The sequence below is a fragment of the Schistocerca cancellata genome, chromosome 6 (assembly GCF_023864275.1).
Source record: "Schistocerca cancellata isolate TAMUIC-IGC-003103 chromosome 6, iqSchCanc2.1, whole genome shotgun sequence".
Classification (NCBI taxonomy): Eukaryota; Metazoa; Arthropoda; class Insecta; order Orthoptera; family Acrididae; genus Schistocerca; species Schistocerca cancellata.
Genome location: NC_064631.1, coordinates 582,369,079 through 582,381,915, shown reverse-complemented (window position 1 = coordinate 582,381,915; position 12,837 = coordinate 582,369,079). Strand labels below are relative to the sequence as shown.

General features: G+C 44.7%; 1 protein-coding gene and 1 pseudogene across 1 annotated transcript in view; one reads left to right on the top strand and one right to left on the bottom strand.

Moving 5' to 3' along the window:
• The window catches only part of LOC126191485 (E3 ubiquitin-protein ligase mib1), a 612,367-nt gene that overhangs the window by 160,424 nt on the left and 439,106 nt on the right, over positions 1-12,837 (top strand). The gene's annotated exons all lie outside the window — the stretch shown is intronic.
• On the bottom strand, positions 7,260-7,377 carry LOC126089622 (5S ribosomal RNA; annotated as a pseudogene).

The following is a 12,837-nucleotide window of genomic DNA, read 5'->3' as shown; positions in this document are numbered from 1 at the left end:
CTTAACTGAGCAATTGCAACTCTGCTAGTTGGAAGATTTCTTTCGCGCGACTTTTTCGGCAGAGAAGAGTTGCAGCGTACGCGATATAAATGGCCAAGAATGGTCCGTCCTGTTTCGCGAAGGGCGATGCCTCAGCCAGCGAGGTGATGTTCACTTAGGAGAGACGTAAAGGCGGAGCGGCTTTGAGCGAGCCCTTAAATCTGTCAGGGGACGCAGGGAGTGGTGTGGGACGGTGCGGCTGTACGAGGGAGATGCATTTCCTGGCTGCCGGCGGCGGCGGAGTTATTCCTTCCGGCGCAGCCGAGGCTGCCGGGCTGGCTGGTCCGCCGAGGAAGCGGACGCGCTATTGTCTGCAGGCGCCCCCCCCCCCCCCCATCCTCCTCCCACCCTGGAGCCCGCTCCCTGTCCGGCTCTGGCGGCGCGCTACTCCTCCGGCCGCGCATCACGTTACACATACTCGTGCAGCAAGAAGCGAAGCGCTTCTGTACTCCCAGCCAGGTACCCGCTGTTAAAAGTAACCGTGGCCGCGTGCATTGATTTACTTATCTTGGTAAGGTACCGGTGTCATTCTAAAAGTAAAGAACACTTTGATCCGATGAGTCGCTGTGGCGTAGACCTTCCTAATCGTTGGCGCCAGTATGATGCTACAAGCGAGCCGTGACGGTCGTTTGCTATTTATTTGCTCGATTTTTAAATCTTTCACAGAATTGACGATCCCGCGAAGTGTAACGTTTGTAATGTAATATGTTTACTAAATGCAAAAGAAGTCCGTCCTATGGAAGTTTAGAAATAAATTGAAACAAGTTCATGGGAATTTGACGAATGAAACTCCAAGACAGCGCATCCTGTTTAATGGCGGTCAAATGAATATTCGCGATAAAGAACAATTAGATGAGACTGACTTATTGAAGAAAAAATTCAAAATGCTAGACGTTTGACTATTGATGGATTGAGCTCGTGCTTTCTGAAATTTCGCGTTCAGTGCTTTATCAAAATGTTATTGGTGAATTGGGCCATTGTGCTTCTTCAAGATAACGCTCGCTCGCAGTGACCCAGCATTTGCCTCGGCACTCGGAAATTTTTGAACATCCGCCGTATAGCCCGGACTTTGCCTCGTGCGATTATCATCGTTTTCCCATTTTGAATGATTATTTTGGGGAGAGCACTATGGAAATAACAACGAACTGAAAAACGAGCTTGTGGAGCGATACAATAAAGGTTTAAATTTGAACGGCGATATGATATCAAAATATGTTTTAAAATAAGTTTTCTTTAATTGTTTTCTATAAAAATGTCCAGAGAAACAAATTATCTTTACTTTTAGAATTACACGTTGTTATACATGAGACAACCCTTGACGCTTGTAAACGCAAATTTATTACAAAATGTGATATTTCAGAAATGTTGCCACTCTCACTAGCATCTGAGACAACGAATACTTATAAATCTATCACATAAATCATTCTGTAACCCCTAGACAAAACTTATTCTTTTTTCTGCATAAGAGATTTTGCAACAATATCTGGACATACAAAGTTCTATGGTAATTCGAAGTATTATCGTCTGTTACAGTTTCCCAACCACATATTAACCGTCGTTCGCTTTGTAATGATTTTACAATATCTATTGAATGAAATGACTTGTTAGAAACCGCTGTTAATAGCGCCAGACACCGTGGAAACGTCTACATTAACAACGTCTCACTAGTAATTTCAATGTACTGCGGTTCGAAGGTCTATGTGCATGTTTCGACTTTCAAGTACATGCTCATCTGTTTGTTTTGGATATTGATTCAAACTCAGCATCTATAGCCAATGCTCCAATTTGGAATTACACTACTAAAATATTAGTAATGCACTAGGACTCCAATCCAGCAACTACTATCGCCGTTCACTAACCATAAAAGATGTTAATTATGGTTTCAGTCTTAAGTAACAAAGTCCGCGTATGTTTAAACTTGAAATGAAGTCACAAAAAGTTTTGTATTGGACGGGGATTCGAACCTAACACGTAATCGGATTGGTAATTTAGCATACTCAGATGTCAGATACCGAATTTTTTTCACCGATGGCGATATGTTTGAAGCTGCACTGACGAGACGATTTTTTAAATTTTTTTATTTACTGTACCAGGGTTCGAAACCGGCACCTATCGCCGTTATTTTCTAACCACGAACAGATGACAGATATAGATTTATTTCACTAGTAGCGAGATGTACGCGTGTTTGAACTAGAAATAACATGACGAAAAGCTGACTGAGAGGCAAACTCCACATATATCGTCGTCAATGATTACACGCAAAGAGATGTTAGCTATCCAAGTCTTTGTCACCAGTAGCAAGGACTGATATGTTTGAACTGATAAGAAGTGATGAAAATTTCCTCGTTCTGCTAGAAATCGATACTGGCTTTTATATATATATATAACACGCGAGAAGACTTAAAAGTCAGAATTATATTTCATTAATATTGTGGTGTGTGCATGCTAGAGCTTGAAATGACATGATGAAAATGTTTGTGCCACACCAGGAACCAAACACAAAGACGAGACTTTTGTGGAGACTTCCAGGGGTGTGCAATCTTGGAGAAGCAACGAACTGGTGAAACTGTATCGTCCCGAAGGGGACAAATCCCGTGAAAGGGGAGATGCGAGTCCGAATTAAAGTTCAGCACTAACATTTTCAACATCTGAAGTTGAAATAAAATAAGTGCCCAGTGAGCTTCATGACGATTGACTCATTAAATGTTTAGTATAAGAAAGGTTGCAATCACCAGGCTTTCTACTTGGTGCTATTTTCGCCTCTTTCATGGCCCAACTTAAACTGACTCACCTCCAGCTAGTAGGGAAGGGATATTATGTTTAAAGGGACATTATGTTTAACGTGGATTTTTGACCATTGCGCAACCCTACGTTTTTGACTTGGCTGTACCAGAATGAAGAGGGGTCTGTTCGACCTGTAAAGATAGTCGCCTGGAATGGGAATCGAAACCAGATTGTAGGCATACCAGGCTTCCATCAATCCAACACACCACAGAACTCTACATTTGACCAGATTATGTTTTTCTCGTAACGGAGGATGCGCTGCACTGGGTGAGAATTCTAACTTCCTGGAGGTGGAATGCAGCTGTTCAATACATTCACCAGGAGTCTCGACTTCCTATTGCCTATTTGACTTCATTCTGTAATCACTGGAATAAAATCATATGAAGGCTATCTGCTCGAACTAGCAACACTGTTGGATGTGATAGTTTCTGCTGGAAGTGTTGCTTTCCGCTTGAGCTGTCACGGTGACGTATTGTTGGTGGTCCAGTGGTAAACATCGTGCAATTCAAACGAACAGCCGAGACATGGAGAGCACTGCTTCCTTAATTTTTTAAATGTATTTTCATCTGATGTAATTACGCAGGCATCAACGTTGTGACCATTGCTCGCACAGCATATGGCTTGATGAATGTAGTCCACTGTTGCGTGCTAAACTAACCTAAAATAAGTGGGTTGATGCAGAAGTTTGTGAGTATATTGTTTGGCTTGTTGTCACGCAGACTGCTATAAGTATATTTGCCTTTTGTCATTTTTACTTGAAGTTTTAGTATTGTTCTTGCAGTGACGTATTGAAAGTTACATTTTTGAAGGTGATGAGGAGCGTTGTTCAAGCGTTGGAAAAAGCAGCGTAAAACGAAAAATGTTTTAACATTTGTGACATTTCGCTCTCTTCGTATGTAATGGAGGGGCGAAGGAAGCAGAGGCAGCTTGAAAGATTTGTGCAGTCTGTGTGGTGAGTGCCATCGACGAAATAATCTCAGAAAATAGTTTTCTCATTTTAGGTAGGATCGTTTTGACGTGAATTATTCACCTCATTCACGAAAAAAGATGAGCTTTGTTGAGAACGATTTTACACCTCACCTCTACTGTGCACAACAGTATACACAATTTAAACTTTCTGTGAATCTTGGCAATGTAGATGATAAGGGAAATAAAGGGCGATAGGGGGTGAACTAATGTTCAATCGAGAACGAGATCATTAGAGATGAGGCAGCAGCTCGGACTGGCTAGGTTGGATAAGAATTGTTCACTGTGTGGCGTATGGCGATTTTGAGAAAAGCGTATAACTTTTTCTGAATAAGCTTTAAAGTTTGCAGTACGCTGAAGACAGAAAACCAAAAATAGTTACGGGAGCTGCAGAAAAGGAGGGGTCTCCAAATGATCCTCCATGCCCTCTATTTCTGGTGTTCAGGTTATAGTCAGTACATCAGGATATTATTTGTAACTATGTTTTACACCCAAATATTGATTACAGAAATGGGAATAAAGTTCACTGGTCTATACTGTAGGTACTTCAGTCAAGATTCAGTGTGTCAGCAACTGCAGGCGACTGGCGCCACCGTGTCTTTGAAGAGCGACCTTCCCAAGTGGGAGTCATCCTAAAAAAGTATCAGCTGTTGAAGCGTATTCTTCCTGCCGCTGTTACGACCGAGTGATCGCAGCACTGTAGATACATTTGGCAGTTAAATGATCATCTATCTACTTCATAGATTGACACAGAATTATTATTCTAAATGCAGTGGATATTTTATTGTTATTTCCATTAAATAATCGTAATGAGTCGGACTTAAGATATAACAGTGGGTTACCAGATTTATGATTTACATTGTAGGAAGCTCATTTCATGCAGAACATACTGTCGCATCGCATATTTTATGTTGTGAATTTTGTTGTGTTGGCAATCACTGTGGCAATGAGAGTGGAGAAAGTGCAGCAGTGGCTTGCGAGCTAAGCGTTAACTTGCTTGCTTTATGTTGTTGAGCTGCCGTTGCTGTCGGTTGCAATCTTCCTGGAGATCTGGATAGTTCGTCAGGTTTTTACCTCTTCCGTTATCGATCTACAAGCTGCCAGACCGCAAAACGGGAAATTTTAACTACTTCATCGTAAGTTTTCTTACAACCTCGACTTAGTAACCGCAGTTATAAAGCTGCAAAAATTAAGAAATTGCGATATTGCACCCTTACTGAAACTTGCAGTTGCCTTCTTACACTAACGTAAGTTTTCTTTTATATGATGCAAAATTTGATTGATTTATATGTAGCGTGGAATAATTTGTTGATTGGATTTCTTTATGTGTCTACTCCCACTGCCATATTCCCATACTTACATAGTAGTTCCTTAATATTACAATAATGCTTCAATATGCGAAAGGACGGAAGAGACCATTTTGAGATAAAAAATGTGTCATGTCAACTAATTCGTGACGATGTGAACACTGTCGAGTTACAGATAACTTTTCTTTTTTATTAAGATAGTCTTTCATCATATGTTGTAATTTATTTGTATTAGTGTAGTTCATATTTTGTATCGTTCTTTCGGTCGTTACAAAGCAGATAAAAAACAAGAGAGAAATTAACATACATATTACAGGCTCACATTTGCTTTTGCTTAAGAATTATTTTAATTACAGTTAAACTATTATTTTTTTATGAAATTACATACGGAGGTTCATTCCCGTCTGGCCATCTTGATTTAGATTTTCCATGATCGTCTTAAATCGATTAAGGAGAATACTAGGATCTTTCGTTTGAAAGGCATAGCCAGTTTCTTTATCCATCCTACGCAATCTGAGCTCTTACTTCGTCTCTAATGACCACGTCCTCGATGGGGCGTTTAACCGTGATCGACCTTCCTTTCTCTTTCCCCCATCGTTACCCACTTAGTGCAAGAGTCGCACGAAGTTGAAATGCTCACGGTTCCTTGCCTTTGCCAATTAAGTATACACTGTCGCGGACCATAGTGGTGTGGTGTAAAAAATGCCCTCAACAGAGCCCGTTCGTCATCTTGAATGTGAGGAATAATTCACGTTGAAATGCTCCTACGTGAAACGAGGAAACTGTTTTCTGGTGTAATTTCTTCGATGGCACTCACTCCATACACGACTTTTTGTTGACGAGAACTGGACGTCAAGGCTACCAAAGAAATTCTGGTAAAAACTGCTCTGTCAGTACTACCTAGTTTTAAAAGGTATCACGATAAACGAGTAGTCATCATGTGCGAACGAGACGAGATGCTTTCAATAAATAAGTAATACATTAGAAAATATGGAGCAGCAGAATTAAAACGGGTAATGGTTTATTCATACACACTACACTGTGGATAAATTTCGTCGCATTGAAAGTGTTGGAGGCGAGGAGATTTCTCAAACAAAAGTGCTTTTGAGTGTTTAATTGTTGCGTTATGCTGGGCGAAGGCGTATAGATGTGTAGCATGTGCTAGCTCTCCACATGGAAGGCAGCGCTGAGAGAGGCTTCGACAACGCTTGTCAGATGACAGTGTCAGAGGTCATCTGATAACATCGGCCGACAGCTTGATCACAGACTCCGATCTCCTTCGTCAGGTTTTGGCGGAATGGATGCCAAGACGCTTCTGTGTGTAGAGACGAGTCCTGCTTTGAGACTTTTGCTATTAAACGACGTGGGGAGCATGTGAATAAGCTACATCTGACTCGAGAAGAACGTGGCGAATACTACACTCTCTTTCCTCAATTATCGAAACAACCAGACAGTTTTACGAATATACGAGTACGAAAATGAAGAGAGGTGCTTTCTATTACATAAGCGAGATAATGTATGGTGATCCTGAAAGGGAGTCAGTCATATTTCAAAAAATGCCTTTGAGTGGGGGAGAGTCTACTCTTAGCGAACGTTTTGTTCTCTTTAATACTTTCATCAGAAAATTGTGGTTGCTCTACATCTGTTACTAGCGAATTCGACAGTGCTACGCAGCTGCTAAACATGTATGGTCGTAGATGGTGACTTAATTGTGTCGGAAAAAAGACTGAGAGAAATCCCTCTTTTTCTGAAATCGTGTGGGAGAAAAAGTTTGTCTAATTGTTGAAATGCCCTACTATCGGAGTAAAAACCGCGTCCGAGGAAGAAAACGAAACCATCATATTTTTACTGTAAATTGAGTACGTCCGAATGTTTATTTGAGTATCGTGTGAAAAACGGAAGCAAATCGGTCAAGAACTTTTCGAGATGTTTGCTGACAATGTTTTCGCTTTGTAGATTAGTATAGCTCTCCGTCCGAATAGACCTTGGAAGGCCCAACAGTACCGACCGGCCGCCGTGTTATCCTCAGCCCATAGGCGTCACCGGATGCATGTGGTCAGCACACCGCTCTTCCGGCCGTATGTCAGTTTACGAAGCCGGAACCACTACGTCTCAATCAAGTGGCTCCTTAGTTTGCCTCACAGGGGTTGAGGGCACCCCGCTTGCCAACAGCGCTCGGCAGACCGGATGGTCACCCATCCAAGTGCTAGCCCAGCCCAACAGCGCTTAACTTCGATGATCTGACGGGAACCGGTGTTAGCACAGCGGCAAGACTGTTGGCTATATATTGGCATTGATTAACTCCAATTCTACTAGTGTACAAGACAGCATTTTTAAGTTTTATGTATATGGTTATGATATTTGTCATCCTCTGGACGCTACAGATTACTTCGTTCTTGTACTAAATTTACAAGTTTCTCACAAGTAATGTTTTTCGTCTGTGAGCGTCGTTCGATTCGAAGAAAAAGCGACAAATCGATTTGAATTCCGCCCACCGTCATGCAAAGTCTATACTTTCGGGCGTTGAGATAGGTTGCGCTCAGATCAAGCAAGTACGAGTATACTGATTTGAAAAGACTGGCCGTCGGCGGCGAAATTTCCTCACGTAGATTTTACTGTGACTGCAGCCCAAGAGTATTGGAGTTATGGTACTAATTGCTTATCCTGTCCTCGAACCAGAAACGTGAAGTTAGTGGCACCCTGCCCAAGTCTTCGGCAGTGATTTAAAGTTTGCAAAAATAAAACAAACACACACACACACACACACACACACACACACACACACACACACACACCAGCCCATCGTTACTGTACATCAGGTACTGAGTATGTTGGCTTCCTGTTTAGATTAGAAATAAAAGAGAAGAGTGTACCTGTCCGAGTATAAAACGGTGCCCATAAGGAGGTATAATTAGAGTGCGCGCTTCTGAAATCTGCTTTTGCCCCAAGCATTTGATTGTCCGCGTCTTCAGCAGCCACGGAAGTTTGCTGATGCGTGAAACCAGTGCCCGTCAGCAGGTACCGCGGGCCCGCTGTTTGGGTGGATATATTCACATCTGGCGCACTAAAGGGGCACTAAAGATTCAGAGCCGCTTCCGCGGAGGCAGGAGGCGCGCCGGGCGAGCGCCAACTGTCGACTGGCTCCCCGCGCCGCCACATCAGTATTCGGCACGCCCTGGAGCGCCGCGTGCTTCTGGTCAAGGCAAACCAATTCCGCGCCGGGCCCGCCAGTAGTCACCAGGAATATGAAATAACGCGGCCAGCGCCCGCATGCATATTTCATCCGGCCCTTCCACCAACGGAGAGCACACTTGGCGCCTGTCTATTGTGGCCACCTGCCCTATCCTCGAGGAACGGCCAGATATTCTCAGGTTCCGGTCCTGCGTGTGCCATCTGCAGGATCGCACTGCCCCTACCTCGGAAGTCGAGTGCTTACTGAGAGAGATTTTTACGTTGCCCTCGTCCCATACCTTCAAATGGCTCATCTGTACTAACAGGTGAATCACTGATATGCACATATACAGATGGTGGTAGTATCGCGTACATACGGTATAAAAAGGCAGTGCTTTGGCGGAACAGTCATTTGTACTGATGATGTGATTCATGTGAAAAGGTTTCCGACGTGGCTATGGCCGCACGACGGGAATTAACAGACTTTCAACGCGGAATGGTCGTTGGAGCTAGAGGCTTTCCATTCCATTTTGGAAATCGTTAGAGAATTCAGTATTCCGAGATCCACTGTCTCAAGAGCGTGTAGAGAATACGAAATTTCAGGCATGAACTCTCACCACGGACAACGCAGATTCCGACGGCCTTCACCTAACGACCGAGAGCAGTGGCATTTACGTAAACTTGTCAGGTCAGTGCTAACGAACAAGCAACACTGCGTGAAATGAGCGCAGAAATCTATGTGGGGCGTACGACGAACGGATCTGTTTGCAACAAAATTTCGCCTAAATGGGCTGTGGCAGCAGACGGCCGACGCGAGTGCCTTTGCTAACAGTACAACATCCATTACAGCGCATTTCCTGGACACGTAACCACATTAATTGGACCATAGACGACTGAAAAACCGTGGCCTTGTCAGATGAGTCCCGATTTTAGGTGGTAAAAATGGTTCAAATGGGTCTGAGTACTATGGGACTTAACTGCTGAGGTCATCAGTCCCCTGGAACTTAGAACTACTTAAACCTAACTAACCTAAGGACATCACACACATCTTTGCCCGAGGCAGGATTCGAACCTGCGTCCGTAGCGGTCGCCAGGTTGCAGGCTGTAGCGCCTAGAACCGCTCGGTCATAGCGGCCGGCTTAAATGGTAAGAACTAATCGTAGCGTTCGAGTGTGGCGCAGACCCCCGAGCCATGAACCCAAGTTGGCAACAAGGCATTGTGCGAGCTGGTGATGGCTCCATAATGGCGTAGGCTGTGTTTATATGGTATAGATTGGGTCGTCTGGTCCAACTGAACCGATCATTGAGTGTAGATGGTCATGTTCGCTTACTTGGAGACCAATTGCATTCATGGACTTCATGTTCCCAAACACTGAAGTCACCGGCCGCAGTTGTTCGCGATTCGTTTGAGGAAAGTTTTGGACAGTTCAAGAGAGTATTTGGCCACACAGATTGCCTAACGTGACTCCCATTTGAAGTGCACTACATGAATCTCATCGAACATTTGTGGGACATGAGGGAATTAGATTAGGAAATGAGACACTTAAAGTAGTAAAGGAGTTTTGCTATTTTGGGAGCAAAATAACTGATGATGGTCGAAGTAGAGAGGATATAAAATGTAGACTGGCAATGGCAAGGAAAGCATTTCTGAAGAAAAGAAATTTGTTAACATCGAGTATAGATTTAAGTGTCTGGAAGTCGTTTCTGATAGTATTTGTATGGAGTGTAGCCATGTATGGAAGTGAAACATGGACGATAAATAGTTTTGACAAGAAGAGAATAGAAGCTTTCGAAATGTGGTGCTACAGAAAAATGCTGAAGATTGGATGGGTAGATCACATAACTAATGAGGAAGTACTGAATAGGATTGGGAAGAAGAGAAGTTTGTGGCACAACTTGACTAGAAGAAGGGATCGGTTGGTAGGACATGTTCTGAGGCATCGAGGGATCACCAATTTGCTATTGGAGGGCAGCGTGGAGGGTAAAAATCGTAGAGGGAGACCAAGAGATGAATACACTAAGCAGATTCAGAAGGATGTAGGTTGCAGTAGGTACTTGGAGATGAAGAAGCTTGCACAGGATAGAGTAGCATGGAGAGCTGCATCAAACCAGTCTCTGGACTGAAGACCACAACAACAACAATCGAGAGGTCCATTCGTGCACAACATCCTGAACCGGAAACACTTTCGCAGTTATGGACGGTTATAGAGGCATCAGGGCTCAGTATTTCTGCAGGGGACTTCCAACGACGTGGTGAGCCTATGCCACGTCGAGTTGCTGCACTACGCCGGGCTAAAGTAGATCCGACACGGTATTAGGGGGTATCCCATGACTCTTGTCACCTCAGTATATAACAGCGAAGAATATAGTACACGAGTTTTGACACTGGGGAATAATTGACGGTGGAAAATTTTGCAGTAATTATACGGTGAAGAAGAGACTTGTCTAGGATAGACTAGCTTGAACAGCTGCACCAAACCCTTCCGACTGAAGACCACAACAGCAATATGGAAAAGGCTTTTTATACGCGTGTAATCGCTGATCACTTCGTAATATACTGCGCAACTCCTTGATATTCGCTTCTGTGGTTTGGGACGTTCTTAATGTGGAAGATGTTGAACATAAAGGATCGGAATCGTTAGAAAGCTTCAAGTTTGAATGAATTTGTGCTAACAATAGACCGTAGAGCATTTTTATAACGGCTAGGTAGAGGAATATATCCGTTTGAAAGGAGCTCACGCTACAAGACTGTTGTTGAACATAATTCAGAGAGCAGTATTCCGCAAATGAAATTGATACTTGACTAAGGTTATCACCTAAGAAGTGTCCGAGTGGTGAGGGACCACACTATAACATGCGAAAATTTTGGTAACCAGAACAGTAGACGTTTATGTAATGTAGGAACAAACGGAAACTATTCTGCGTATTCGTTACGAGTGCAAAACTAGTAACAAAACGAAACTTCTTTAGTGTGTGACTCGGTGTCGGAATACTGCCCGTCACCGTATGATGGAAAGTCCTTGGAATAGTTGCAGTTGGTGTATTGCGAGATTGGCAGCTTGAGGGCGAAGTCGGTGGGCACGTCCCACTACGTAGTAAAGGGAGGCACTCGGCGAGGGCCAGCGGCTTGGACGAGCTGAGCGATGTGCTGCTTTGGCTGTGGACGTCAGTCAGGCGAGTCTGTTGTGCTCAGCGATGGGAACTCCATTCTGAGGAACGACGGCGAAATAGCTACGGCGTGGCTCCCGAGGAGTTACTGCTGCGCTCGGTCAGGAGAGCTCCGTACTGAAGAATCTCGAACGGTAAGCGCATGGCCACGGAGCTGCTCCGGTGTGCAAATGCCATAGACGGGCCGAGTGGTTACGTTTGCAGCTGGATCGCTGAAGGTACCAGCGCTTGGAGGCATGTGGCTGGCGGCGGTGATACAGTGGCAGCACTGGCAGCGACACACGCGGCCAAGGCTTGAGCGCCCATGCCGCCTGGCGACTGCTGGGGACTCGAAGGGAAACAGTCCTGCCTGTTTTTATATACGTCGGGCTGTTTTCCAATGCTCATCAGAGTCCATGAAGCAAGCAGGCAAAGAGGGCGGCGACGCGCTGTACATGGTTGTGTGAAGGGCAGTAGGAGTGTAGGCGATAAGCGTACGATACCAGAGTATAATATCTTGTTTCTTGGTCGCGCCCACGTATATCTGTGGCTATTGCCGAGCGAGGCTCGGGAGCCTTATTTTTACTGATTGATAGTGTAGCAGAGTAGAGACTAATAGATGACCGCGAATATATGTTTCCGATTGTACCCGCGGTGCAGCGCAAGTGTGCGTTTATTCCGCCCGTAGCTGCTGGTGTTGCGGGGCGACGCAGCGGGAGCTCCTGGTCGCGGTAGAAAGGAGCGTTTCACAAATAACAAATACAAAATTTCAATATCACCGCCAGTCTATCTGTTAAGCCGTGATTTTTTTTACTTTCATCTCGTTTGTTCGTGTGATGGATGGTTGTGTAACGGAAAGCAAATATAATAAAGAGGAAAAATATTGCGTACGTTTTTATACCAGCAAAACCGAAGTATTTAGAGGATGGAATGTAGGCGCTTAAACTTGATCGTCAGGTCCGTGTTTCCTTTACCGGACATTGTGCCATAGTGCCTGGGCTGTGTGTGTCGTTTTTCGTCGAGCACTTGTGAGCGCGGCCAATCATACACGTGGGCAGCTCTGCGTCTCTCTCTCTCTCTCTCTCTCTCTCTCTCTCCCTCTCCCTCTCCTCTCCCCCCTCCACCCCCCCCCCCCCCCCCCCCCGGGCAGTGCCAGCTGGGTTTTCCCAGCAGCCGATCGCTGCCGAGCGCTCTGGCTGCTCTACTCTACTCCACTGTGCCGCCAATGCGGCCAGCGAAGCTCCTTTCCGCTAATAGCTTCCCAATCCCTTTACCGCCAGGCGGCGTTAAGGCTTAGAAAACGGGGCGAGCCTTGTACCCGCATCCATGCCTGAGACGGTCGCCCTGTTCAGAAAGTGGGCTCCCTCTACTCCATGTTGCAGCCAGAAGGCAATTTTAAGTACTCGTGTTAAATCACTGGATG